Here is a 12,657-nt window from a genome sequence, read left to right as displayed (position 1 = left end):
AAACTTGATGGGCAAAGTGATGAGGCAAGTGTCAGGGAGGCTAAAGAGACACTTAATAAGTTGTGATTAATTTACTCTGAATAATGCATTGAAGTGAAGACATTTTTAAAGCATTATTTAGATTAAATGACTCACCATTCTGAGGCTCATCTCACTAACCAGGAAGTGTGTGCAGCGGGCAGCGGGGAGCCTGTTCTTTCCAGTCTTGAATTACCTGGGGTTAAGGGCCTGCATCTCAAGCTCTTGCTTCCACTTCATTGTTTTTAGTCACTACAATGTTTAGGATGTTTACCAGTCTAAGTAGACTGGGTTTATCTGTGGGAACAACAATAACAACACATTTCATCAGCTCAGTGATAAGGTTTATTTCTTGTTCACGCCACAAGTCTGTCACAGAAGGCCTACTTATTGTAGTCATTGAGGAACTAGGCTGGCAGAGGCTCCATCTCAACATGCTTCCCTGACCATGGGGGCAGGGGAGAGGGAGCATGGCAAGCCACACACATGGCTCTTGAAGCTTCTGCCCAGAAAACCCCATCATGCTGCCCATATTAACTCCACAAGGAGTTAACTGAAAGTGAACAGAAAACCCAACTAAAAGTAGCTGGAACAATAAAAAGTGGGGGAGGGTGTTTTCTCACCCAATAAGAAGTCTGGAGGTGGATCAAGGCCCAAGTCTGTATATCCAGCAACACAAGGAGGGCTTCAGGGGTCCACTTTATTTCCATCCTTAGGGTGTCAGCAATATCCCCCATCAAGGTCACAAAATGGCTGCAGCAATACCAGCCATCACATGCATACCAACAACGTCTGGAGAAGAATAGTGATGTTTCCTCCCATTAGCCTCATATTATTGAGAAAATGTTTCCCAGAACCCCCAGCTTCCTTGGGTCCCATTGGCCAGAATTAAATCATATGGCTGTGTCTTAGCCAGTCACTGGCAAAAAGCATTAGACCACTTCCTGGTGTGAGAAAAGGCCTGTTTTCCCTTTGCCCAAACAACTCTGACTCCTGTAAGAAATATGCCACTGAACATAAGAAATCAGGAAAACGTAACCTAGTTTCACCAATAAGCTCCTTTATTCAGAGTGTAAATAAAGAGGGACCACGATGACCCCTCATGAAAAGCCTTCATTTGTGCTAACGTAATTATCCACAGTGGAATAACTATGGGCAAATAAAGCAAGCAAAACAGGCATTTAATAGGGAGGGATCATTTACCTAAGGGTCAGGGAAATAAGAAACTACTTTGGGTTGATATTACATCTGTCTCAAAAGAGTTGACCGAAAGAATTCCCCACTCCCTTCTTTGTGATCTCCCACCATAACCTAAACATGCCTTCTTCATCATTCCACTCACCACACATTATTGCCTTTATCTGTGTACCTGTCTGTCTCCACCTGCAAGACTGTAAGCTCTTTGAAAGATATGGTCTGTTTCATCTATTTTTTTCCTGTGTGTGCTAAAAATAACAATGGGTAACATCAGTGGATTGCTCCCTGTGTACCAGTGCCCATTCTAAGTTCTAAATGAATTAATTCTTATAATGTTCACAACTGTCTTGTGAGGTCTGTGCTGTTATTATCTATATTTTATAGATGAAGAAGAGACGAAGGTTAAAAAGGTTAAGTCACTTGACCAAATGTACACAACTATTAAGTGAGAGAGTTGAATTTCAAAGGGAGGCAGCCTAGCTGAGTCATGCCTCACAGATGTGCTCCACAAATGGGTCAACCTAATGTGCTTGAATATGCAATGTGAAGGTGAGAGAGAACAGGAGTGAAGAACAGGTGAAGTTATTTTATTGACATGTGGAATCTGAATCAAGTATGAGAGACCTAAATTCCCTAACGGTAGAGATCATGTATGTTTCCCCTGTTCAGTATGGTATCTCTGACTTCTAGTAGTCCCGGCACACAGTAGGTCCTCAAGTATTCCTGGAAGTGGGGGAGGGAGGAAGGGAGGGACTGAGCCAGGGAGGAAGAGAGGGAGGGAGGAAGAGAGATTAAATGAATAAACACAACTAATGTCCTCCTTCCTCTATATATTCTACCTTTTCTTCCTCTTACTTCCTCTTACTTAGGGTAACTTGGCTTCTGTTACCCTAACATCCTACCTAGGAGAGGAGGAAGTATTGTTTCTAAGTATTGTGTTCTCAAAGAGAAGAGTTTAAGTGTAACATTGTTACAGAGTACTGAGGCCTCTCTGCTGCCCTAAAATTCATTTGGGTTTTGAAACAATGTATCTTGTACAGAGTAGACTTTTCCTCAAACTGAAACATTTTTAAAGAATTTGGACTTGTGCTTGTTTTCTGATTGTGTGCTGCTTGAAATAATGCAAGGCAGGGATGCCAGTTTCCACGTGGACACATTGATTTATTTGTAAAAAGTCAATGCAAGTCCATAAGCAAATGAACAGCAATAATTAAGGGCCAGGAAATGGCCACTCTCCGTTGATGGAACTAGTACTCCAGCAGTCCCTCCACCAGCAATGTGTCACATTAGGTAATAGGCTGCGAATGCTAAAGGCACTATTTTTCTTCTTTCAGCACCATTGTCATAGGACTCTGTTTTCATGGTCCATAGAATTTCACAGTCCATAGAAACAACCATACAAATGTAACATATCAGATCTAATCTTTAAGTCATATATACTCCCCACTCTAGTTTTAATCATCAAAGTAAAATCATACTGAAACTGAAGCATTGCACTGTTGTCACAAGTGAATTTTAAGTGTTCTTATTCGTAAAGGGTGTCCAAGTTTCTGTTGATTTTCTTGTTTGATTCTTATCCAGAGAGCTAATTTTTAAAAGTGTCTCTTTGGTCTAACCTTGAACTGGAATTTCATGGGTCTCTGAATATCCCAAAATTTGTTTGTTCTTTATTCTCAGGTTACTTTCCGATTTCATTCAAATGTCTTTGAGTTATTAGGGATTTTTTCTGGTGTCTCCTTCAATTTCAACACATCCAAAAATGAGCACGTTGATTTCTTCCCCATCTGGCTTTTTCCTCTGTGTTCTGTCTCTTGACTGATGGCACCGTCCTTCACCCTCTGATCTAACCCAATACTTTGGCCACTCTTGATCACTCTGATTGTCCCACCTAGAGACAGTTAGTTGACAAGTCCATTCGTCTAATCTCTAGATCCATCCTTTCCTTTTCATTCTCACACCCACTGCCCTAAGTCAGTCCCTCATCATTGTTACGTGGAATATTGACCCCCAAAGTGGTTTCCGTTGTTTATCTCTTATCCCTCCAACCCATCCTTTATATTTTCATTCAATTCTTTCCTAAAAGAGAAGTGTATCATTTCTCCCCTGCTTGGAAATCGAAAATGCCTCACCCTGACCAATTTTTTAAAAGCCCAAACTCTTTAATGACACTGAAGGCTCTTCTTCAGTTACTCCCAGACTGCTTTGTCAGCCTCATCACCTTTCACTCCCCACCATCACCTTCATTATCCCTGCACGTGTATGTATTTTCCCCAGATTTACCATGACATTCCTCAATTCCATCTGCCTGGCAAAATCCAAATACCCCTTCAAGGCCTAGTTCAAATACCCCTCCTTTTATGGAAAGGTCCTTGATCGCCAGGCAGAATTAATCCCTCCTTCCTGCTCTCACAGCATTTTGTTTATATCATTATGCCCTTTGTCTGAGGTCAGGTTCCCAGAAGAAGATCCTGAGAGGAGCATTTGTAGGCAAAGGTGTTACTAAGGCGATGTTCCCAGAAGAGACTGGCAAGTGTATGAGGGAACTAGGACAGGGAAGGAAAAGAGACAGAGCGAATGTAAGACAAGGCAAAGTCCTAGGAGTAGCTCGGCCTGATCTGGTAGGGAAAGTCTGGACATTAACTTAAGTCCTGCTCTAAGGCAAAGGGAGCTGGGCTTTTTTTATTCCCACACTGAGCAGTCACTGCTAGGAATTAAGCTCCCCAGCACTTGCTGCTCTCTAAATTTGTACATAGTACCCTGGGGTAGCAACTGAAGAAGAGACACTGGTTCAGCCCAGTGGAAGCAAAAGCACATCAGCTGATGGAGGGGCACAGAAATGGTAACAGGGATCCCCGAACATCCGGGAGGAGGCAGACAATGTCAGCTCTGCTCCTTAGTATAGGCTGACTTGGTTCCGTCTAAGCCTCCCCAGCCCCTGGATCCCCAACCACTTGGGGGCACAGAACCCTTCTTAGTCATCCTTACGTCCTCACAGCATGGAGGGTATCACTTTGCACCTTGAAAGTGCTTAAATAACATTTGTTGGTTCAAATTGAATACTCCTTTCCTAGGTCTTGTGCAACATTTTGCTGCTACTAATCGTACTGATGAGATGGGTTTTTTTCCCCTAGCTGGTTTTAGCTCAATAATAGAAGATATGGCTTCTGGGGTTTCAAAACCTATGGTTCAACTTTTCACATTGCGCTTTTCTTCCTGGGGCAACAACTTGCTGAGCACATCTCTTCCTAAATTCCAAGACAGGCTGCTTGCTCTGCTCAGTCAAGACTGCCAACTCAAGAAACATTTTTGAAAGATCACAGTCAGCATCACTGCCAAGAGAAGAAGTTCTTGGCACAAAAAGGACCTGTTTCAATATGAGATGCCAGATGGTGATTTCAACTTCAGCTAAATTCCTGCTGAAAAAAAGTGTTTGAGCTGCAGATGAGAAAAGCTTCTATGACAAATTTCCAAGTGTTAGAAGCTTCAGAAGGAAATGGCAAGTGTTGATATACTCCCCTCCCAACCACATGCACACACACCATAGAACTACTACCTGCATCTGGTAGCTAAGATTCCTACAAAGATGCCTTTGCTTTTTAAGAAGACTTTCAGCCCTGATATGATTTTTACTAATATTAAAGTATATTATCCAAATCCATTAAAATAAAATACTATTTGTTTTTTGTGCAGTGTTTTTTCAAAGTATGTGTCCCTTTAGCATCTGCTGTGAGCTTTTTTGGTATCTGGAGGCAATGCTTTCCTCTCCACCACCAACTCCATTATTAAGCCAATTTATAAACAGTGTGTCTCCCCTCTCTAAATACTTTCATGTTACAAGGAATGTACGTGAAGTATACATTGATGGTGCTCTGCCTGGATGCCCTTGGGTCCCTGACTTACTGGTGCAGGAAATAGAAAGCCCAGCTCCTCTAACTCAAGTCAGGGCAAACTCTGAGGTGCAGTTTATGCTCCAGAGGTCCACTCAAGATTAGGCTGAGGTTGGGACTTTGCCTGAAATTTTGCCCTTGGCCGGCTTCTTCTCTTCTGCTCTCCGTGTCTTCCCCCTCCCCCTCCCCCTCCTCCACCACCCTCCCCTACGGGTTTCTGCTGGAGCATTTCTTTAATAAAACTTATGCACACAAATCCTCATCTCAGGGTCTAGTTCTGGGGAACCAACCTAAAATTATGGACAATAGAAAAACTAAAGGCATTTTGTGCTAACAGAGGGAAGACAGTTTTTTCTGGAGCAAGGAATGTATGCATACCTCCTTTATCAATCAAGGTCTCAGAAGGAAATAGTGGATAAGCTCAAATTAGGTATTTGGAGAATAGTTAATAAAGGGACTACTTACAAAAGGGTAGGTCCGGTGCAAAGAAACAAGGATGGTGCCTGCCTGGGAGCTGATAACAGGGGGTGCCATCACCAAGCCCAGGCCTGAGTGGCGGAACTGATGACTGAGAGTCATGTAGCAAAGGCTGTGCCACAGAAGCTGTGATCTTAAGGGAAGCAGCCGGCCTGCAGAGACCCTATAGGGGGCAGCTGGCTGAATAAATGCCCCAACCTCATGCTCTTTCCACCTTCCAATCTTTTGCCAGTGACCCTGTCAGCCGAACCTAACGGGATGCCAGGTGCAAAGGAGTCCCTTAACGCAATACATTTTGGTGGCCTCTTAGGGAATTGAGCAGTAGAGAAGGGGTAGAGGGGGCATCTGGAAGGACAAACAAGCACACCTACCTATTTTCACACACACACACGTTTGGCCCATTCTTGACGTTGCTTTGTGACCAGATTCACAGAAATAGGCACTCATTTTTCTCTCTGCTGATTTCCCTCCTTCCCCTTTTATCTTATTTGTACTCCAGGGGATCCAGAAATAGGCTGCATGATGTTGGGGAAGAGACCTCAATAATAAAAAAATCAGACAAAATGCTTTTTCTGTTAAAGTCTGAGCATGGCATCTGGGCATCTCGGCATAGCCCCCAAACCTCATCTCCAAGATGGCTTTTTTTTTTTTTTTTTTGCAGATTGAAATATGACTCACAGAGCTCACTGCCATAAGATTTATCATCACTTTGACCTCAGTATTTTGGCGCAAAGAGGTCTAGATTATATCCTTAGAGAACCATGCCCATTCTGTCCAAATTGAAAACAAAATGCAAATCAAAGATTTATGTCGCTTTTGGTAATGAAGGATCTAATTGCTTTCTCATCAATCCAGATGCAAAGATGCCCTCATTATTCAGTTTACCCCCAAATGTCCTCATTATTGGAAACGATGCTGTCTTCTTATTGGTTTCATTTTCTGTTTTTGAAATGGTCATTTCCCCTGCATTCACCTTTGGCTTGGTTCCGAATATAAAGCACTGCAAAATGTGCAGAGTGGAAGACAAAAGGTCACCCAGTTATTTCAAGGCCTTTGAGATTAATCATGGAAAACAACAGGGCTCCTTAGGATGCCAGCAGTAGCTGATGTGGGCGGGACAGAGGATAGAGGATGGAGCAACGCCCTCCCACTCATCCTTAGAGGACAGGCACGCACAGCAGTGACTGCCCTCTGGGCCTCCAGCCTCGCTCTCTGGGTCCCCTGCAGGTGCAGATACAGCTGAGCAGAAAACAGGTAGGCTGTGAGACATGTAGTAACAAATGGCCTGCAGGGTTGTCATGTCTAAGTATTAAAATAGGGTACACTGGGCTATTTTCTCCTGAAATTTTATTTTTTTAAATACTTTTGGGGGGTCCAAAGGTTTTAGAGGGTGGTGGCTTTTAAGAATACTTAAAAACTCTGTGTTTCATTCCAAGAAGGCTGTTTGCATCACCCATGAACCTGCATGGGAGGTGAGGTGCGAGTGTAGATGAGCCCAGCCCAGGGGACTGATATGTGATCTTGAACAAAGCACCAAACCCTCCTGAACCCAGGCTCGTTGTCACAACAAGGAATTGGGTGGGATGAAGTAACAACCCTCTTCTTGTTCTAACATTACACTCCCTGAAACACGAGCCAGCAGCCATAGGCAGCTAGTCTGAGGGAGATGAGCTACAAAATACATACACGATTTCAGACTTAGTACAACTACTCATGTAAATCATATCATTAATAATTTTTATATTGATTACATGTTGAAATGATAATATTTGGGGTATATTGAGTTAAATAAAATATAAACATTTTACTTGTTTGCTTTTACTTTTAAAAATAGTGACTACTAGAAATTTTTGGAATTGTACATGTAGCTCACTTTATATTTCTTTCAGACAGAGCTGTTATTTATTTATAGGACTATTTTAAATATGTTTCTGGGTTTCCTATTTACATGTGCATCAAGTTCTAGAAACTTAAAGTAGTCTTGCTTGGGGAAAAAATGTTACGTCATTTTCCACTCAAAAGTCTTTCTCTTTTTTTTTGCCGGTATGCGGGCCTCTCACTGTTGTGGCCTCTCCCGTTGCGGAGCACAGGCTCCGGACGCGCAGGCTCAGCGGCCATGGCTCATGGGCCCAGGCCGCTCCGTGTCATGTGGAATCTTCCCAGACTGGGGCACAAACCCGCGTCCCCTGCATCGGCAGCAGACTCTCAACCACTGCGCCACCAGGGAAGCCCCTTTTTTTTTTTTTTTAAAGGTAAAGATTTTATGTCATGTTGGCTAAATGTTTAAGAAAGTGTGAGGTGAAGGAATACCAGTGCTTCTTAAACTAGAATTTTATTTTCTTCTGCTTTGAAGTAGCTATAAGTGTCAGTCTTTAGGCACTTAAGTTTTTAGAACAATAGAAACATTTCCAGATTCCAGACACATGAAAAAGGTATTTCCAAAGTGAAGAGCAGCCTCCCTGTGCTGCCATGCACACACATGTGACATCTCTTCTCCATGTAAGGGCCAAGTATTTGGAAAGCACCTCATAGCTCAGTCCATGAGCCCAAAAGGCTCATGTTCAAAAACCACTTCCTGCTGTGCAATAACTGCTGGTCAAATAAAGAACAGTGGACAGAGACAGGGCATCGGATATACCTTCAGACTGATAATCTGGGCAGAAAGAGCAGCACAAGGAAGCTGCAGAGGCAGTTATGAGCACAGTGGAAGGAGGGTAGGTTGTCTGCAGACAGTGAGGATACATATATCTGCATGGATCAAGTAGGGTCTTGAATGTCAGGAAGGAGATCTAGGACCTAATATGAAAGGCAATGGGCTGAATGACCTGATAAAAGCATGTTTTCAGGAAATCACACCTCTCTTCTCTGTCATGCTATATATGTGTGTGTCTCCAACTGGAGGACCTGACTGAATCCAATGCCACTCACAGTGTTCCCTCACTCTCTCATGTGTGCATAGTTTTGGCCTCCCCAACGGAGAGTAACACATTCCTCAAGGGCAAGGACCCAGGTTTGATGTTTCTTTGAACATCTCATGACTCCAGGATAGTAATGGGGCACAGAGTAGGTGTTTAATGCTTATGTTAAAAAAAAAAGTGCTGAATCCCTGTTTCTTCTTCATTCGTATATTGCATGAGGGAAGATGTGAGAATCCTAATTCCTAATAGAGGTCCTTCAGGGCAAAAGTGTAAACCTGTTTGCTTTCTGTCTCTTTCCCATCCCCTCTTCTGTGTTTTCTCATTTCCTGCTGGCATCTTCTTGGGTTCTTACCATAAATATTTTGTCACTGAAACTCCTAGTCTTTGATTTGCATGTCTGGAACCCAGATTTCCCCCTTCCTCCTTTCACCCTTTCCTTAGGACCTTGGGGAGAGTATAATGTCCTTTTCACCCAGACAGTCCCTGCGTTGGATTATTCCCGATAATCTGCTTTATCTACTTGGTCCTCCCTGCTATAGCTCTACAGCTCACATGAACACCGTTCTGATTAGTTCAAATCACCAGAGAAATAAGAAAGACACTTATTAAAGAAGTGTAGAAGGAGCTGGGAGCTACTACATAGTGATAGAAGATTTTTTTTTTGACTATTCTGTGATTAAGAAATAATGTATACCCAGCTATGACTTTGAGGGAGAGTACACTGAGTTTGGTTAGAGGCCTAGCCTTTCTTTAACCAGAAAAAGATAACTCTGCAGGTCCCAGGAAATTCACGAAGCCTGAATTTCCTTCTCTGTCCTCACCCCCAACCCTTAAAAAAAAATAAGTTTATTTATTTATTTTTTGGCTGCGCTGCGTCTTCGTGCTGTGCATGGACTTTCTCTAGGTGCGGTTGAGCAGGGGCTACTCTTCATTGTGGTGTGCGGGCATCTCATTGTGGTGGCTTCTCTTTTGGGGAGCACGGGCTCTAGGCGCACGGGCTTCAGTAGTCGTGGTTCGCGGGCTCAGTAGTTGTGGAACACAGGCTTAGTTGCTCCGCAGCATGTGGGATCTTCCCGGACCAGGGATCGAACCCGTGTCCCCTGCATTGGCAGGCGGATTCTTAACCACTGTGCTACCAGGGAACAAAGAATAACTTTCTTTTCCCTGGATGATGATGATGATGATGATGATTATTTGTTAACTTTTTACAGCTTTTTACAATCAAGAAAGCCAGTCCAGTACTGAAAAATGTAGCCGAAGCCATTAAAAATTTTGGCTATAAAACACCTTAAGGATACTGGGTCCCTGAACAAGGCTGTTTTTTAAGTGAGAGCTGATAATCAGAGGCAGATAAACTGCAACAGATAAGAAATGTGGCTTATAAAGGGTATTAACTCTGGGTATTTACATTTCTTTCATTTTTTTCTTATATTGCATATAATGTAGTATTGGAGCTTGGCTACTATTTCTGCTGTTATCTTTATTTTTGCTTAACAGAGAAAAGCTCAATGATAGCTTCTAAGGTAAATTCCTGCTTTCTTCCAGTAGCTCAGTCTGGACTAAGACAAACCTTTCACCCTGTGTAACCTAAATTGCAGGCACATTGTGTCAAATTATCTGAGTTAGCAGAATTGTTCGTGCAAAGCTACACTGTGAAGTAGCCATGCTGCACACTTTCCCCTCCTTTGTAGGGAAGCTGGAAGTTATATGTAATTTCCAGCATTAACTCCACCCATTAACTCCCCTCATGAAAGAGTATCTTGTGTTTTTGAAATTACACAATCCCCACCAATTCTGATCTTTCTCTATAGGGAACATCTCCTGGCCCCCAAGAATCACTGCTTGAAACTAATGACAGTCTCATCCTTAAGGATTCTTGCCAGGTTTAAAAGGGATGCTTGGAGAGACAACTTGTAGGATGAGGTTCCCATGGCAGAGACTAGCTGAACAAGAAAAAAATCTATAACATACATAAATCTAAATATATATATTCTTTTTCATATTCTTTTCCATTTGGTTTATCGCAAGCATATTGAATATAGGTCCCTGTGCTATACAGTAGGATCTTATTTATCCATCCTATATACACTAGTTGCACACGCTAATCCCAAACTCCCAATCCTTCCCTTCCTTACTCCCCTCCCCCTTGGCAACCACACGTCTGTTCTCTATGTCTGTGAGCCTGTTTCCGTTTCACATATATGTTCGTTGTGTTGTATTTTAGATTCTACATATAACTGATACCATATGGTATTTGTCTTTCTCTTTCTGACTTACTTCACTTAGTATGATAATCTCTAGGTCCATCCATGCTGCTGCAAATGGCATTTCATTCTGAAAAAAAAAAACCAAAAACCTCTTCATTCTTACCTTCTAAGACTGTTGACTGTTTTAGTCCCCAATGAACATATTCTCTTATTTATAAGATGACACCTATGTAAGGATTCTGGTAACAGGTTAGCTATTCCCATAACAAAGAGCGTGTATGTGTGTTGTGTAATTATTACTAGACTGAACAACCACGCATAAAGTACATGAGTGTGTGTGTGCATGCTTGCACAAGATTGTTAAAAAGTGGGAGAGAGGAGCATGAATCTCTCCTTTTTCTTATTCTCCAGGTGCATTGTGTTGAAGGAATAGAATTTGGGTTCTAAAAGAAGACTGACCTGCTTGGGGCTTCCCTGGTGGCACAGTGGTTGAGAATCCACCTGCTAATGCAGGGGACACGGGTTCCAGGCCTGGTCTGGGAAGATCCCACATGCCGTGGAGCAACTAAGCCTGTGCGCCACAACTACTGAGCCTGTGCTCTAGAGCCCGTGAGCCACAACTACTGAGCCTGCGTGCTGCAACTACTGAAGCCCGCATGCCTGGAGCCCGTGCTCCACAACGAGAAGCCACCACAATGAGAAGCGCACGCATCACAACGAAGAGTAGCCCCCGCTTGCCACAATTAGAGAAAGCCCGTGCACAGCAACAATCAAGACCCGACACAGCCAAAAATAAATAAATTTATTTAAAAAATAAATAAAATAAGACTGATTTGCTTAAAAAAAAAGCAAACAACCCCCCCCAAACTTTGAGTTAACTGTAGATTCACACTGTTATAAGAAATAATACAGAGAGATCCCTTATAGACCTTTTACCCAATTTTTCCCGATGATAACATTTTGCATAATTGTAGTACACTATCACAACCAGGAAATTGATGTCAATACAATCCTAGGGCTTTATTCAATGACACCAGTTTTATGCTCACTCATTTTTGTGTATTTTGTTCTATGCAGTTTTGTCACATATGTCATCTGTTTTTTTTTGTTTGTTTGTTTGGGTTTTTTTTTTTTGTCATCTGGTTTTGAATCCCAGCTCTGCCAACTAGCTGTGTGGTCCTGAGGAAGCTCCTTAACTTCTCTAAGGCCCTAATTAGCAAAATGAATATAATAAAGTCTGCCTCCCAAAGGTGGTGTGAGGATTAGGTAAGATTATTCCTGTCAAGTTTCCAGCACACTGGATTCTCAATAAATGCTAGTTTCCTTCCCGTCTATCCCTTGTTCTTTCAGTAGCAAGGGAGCAATTCTCCAGTTTCCTGCGGAAATAACCAGACTTGTGTAGAAATGTAGAGATGGGGGAGTGAGAAGCGGAGACTCTGGGGGAGCCCATGGAGTAGGGGTGGGGGGGGAGGAGGCGGTAAACACCGAGTAATCATTGGCCTGAGCGGTACCGACTCCAAGGAGTATCCGTCCCGCGTGGCTAGTGACGGAGGGTTGGATGCACCCACAGAAGCCTGGATGGGGGTGGGAGCCTAAGAAGACATGGTGGGCATGGTGCGGAGTCAGTCTAGACCTGGTAGGAGGGACGCACTCGCTCCATTGGGTTCAGAGTCAAGTCTGGAGCTTTTCAGCCTCCTGGACCCCTCTTCTAATGACCGCCAATGGGCGCTCGAGGGCTGAGAAATCCAAGGCCGCCTGGGGGAAAAAGAGGCACCTGGATCCCCACCTTCGGTCCCACGGGCTGGAGGCGGGGACTCTTCCCCGACCCGGAGACGTTGCAGGCCGGGTGTCCTAGGCACAGAGGGATTTGTGCAGGTGCCTTTGGAAGGAAGGAGAAGCTATCCGGAAGGGGTCGACCTCTGCTGACCTCCTCCATATGCGCCCCGGCAAGCA

At 43.3% G+C, this 12,657-nt stretch overlaps 1 long non-coding RNA gene across 1 annotated transcript in view; it reads left to right on the top strand.

The window, feature by feature from the left end:
- The window catches only part of LOC116749447, a 41,026-nt gene extending 29,743 nt beyond the window's left edge, over window positions 1–11,283 (top strand). The window contains exon 4 of the long non-coding RNA XR_004348615.1: window positions 11,116–11,283. This is a non-coding gene — a long non-coding RNA (uncharacterized LOC116749447). The remainder of the gene's footprint in view (window positions 1–11,115) is intronic.
- Window positions 11,284–12,657: the final 1,374 nt, after the last annotated feature.

This window comes from Phocoena sinus, chromosome 2 (genome assembly GCF_008692025.1).
Source record: "Phocoena sinus isolate mPhoSin1 chromosome 2, mPhoSin1.pri, whole genome shotgun sequence".
NCBI lineage: Eukaryota > Metazoa > Chordata > Mammalia > Artiodactyla > Phocoenidae > Phocoena > Phocoena sinus.
Note: the sequence above shows the minus strand (reverse complement) of the source record. Positions and strands in the feature narration are given on the sequence as shown.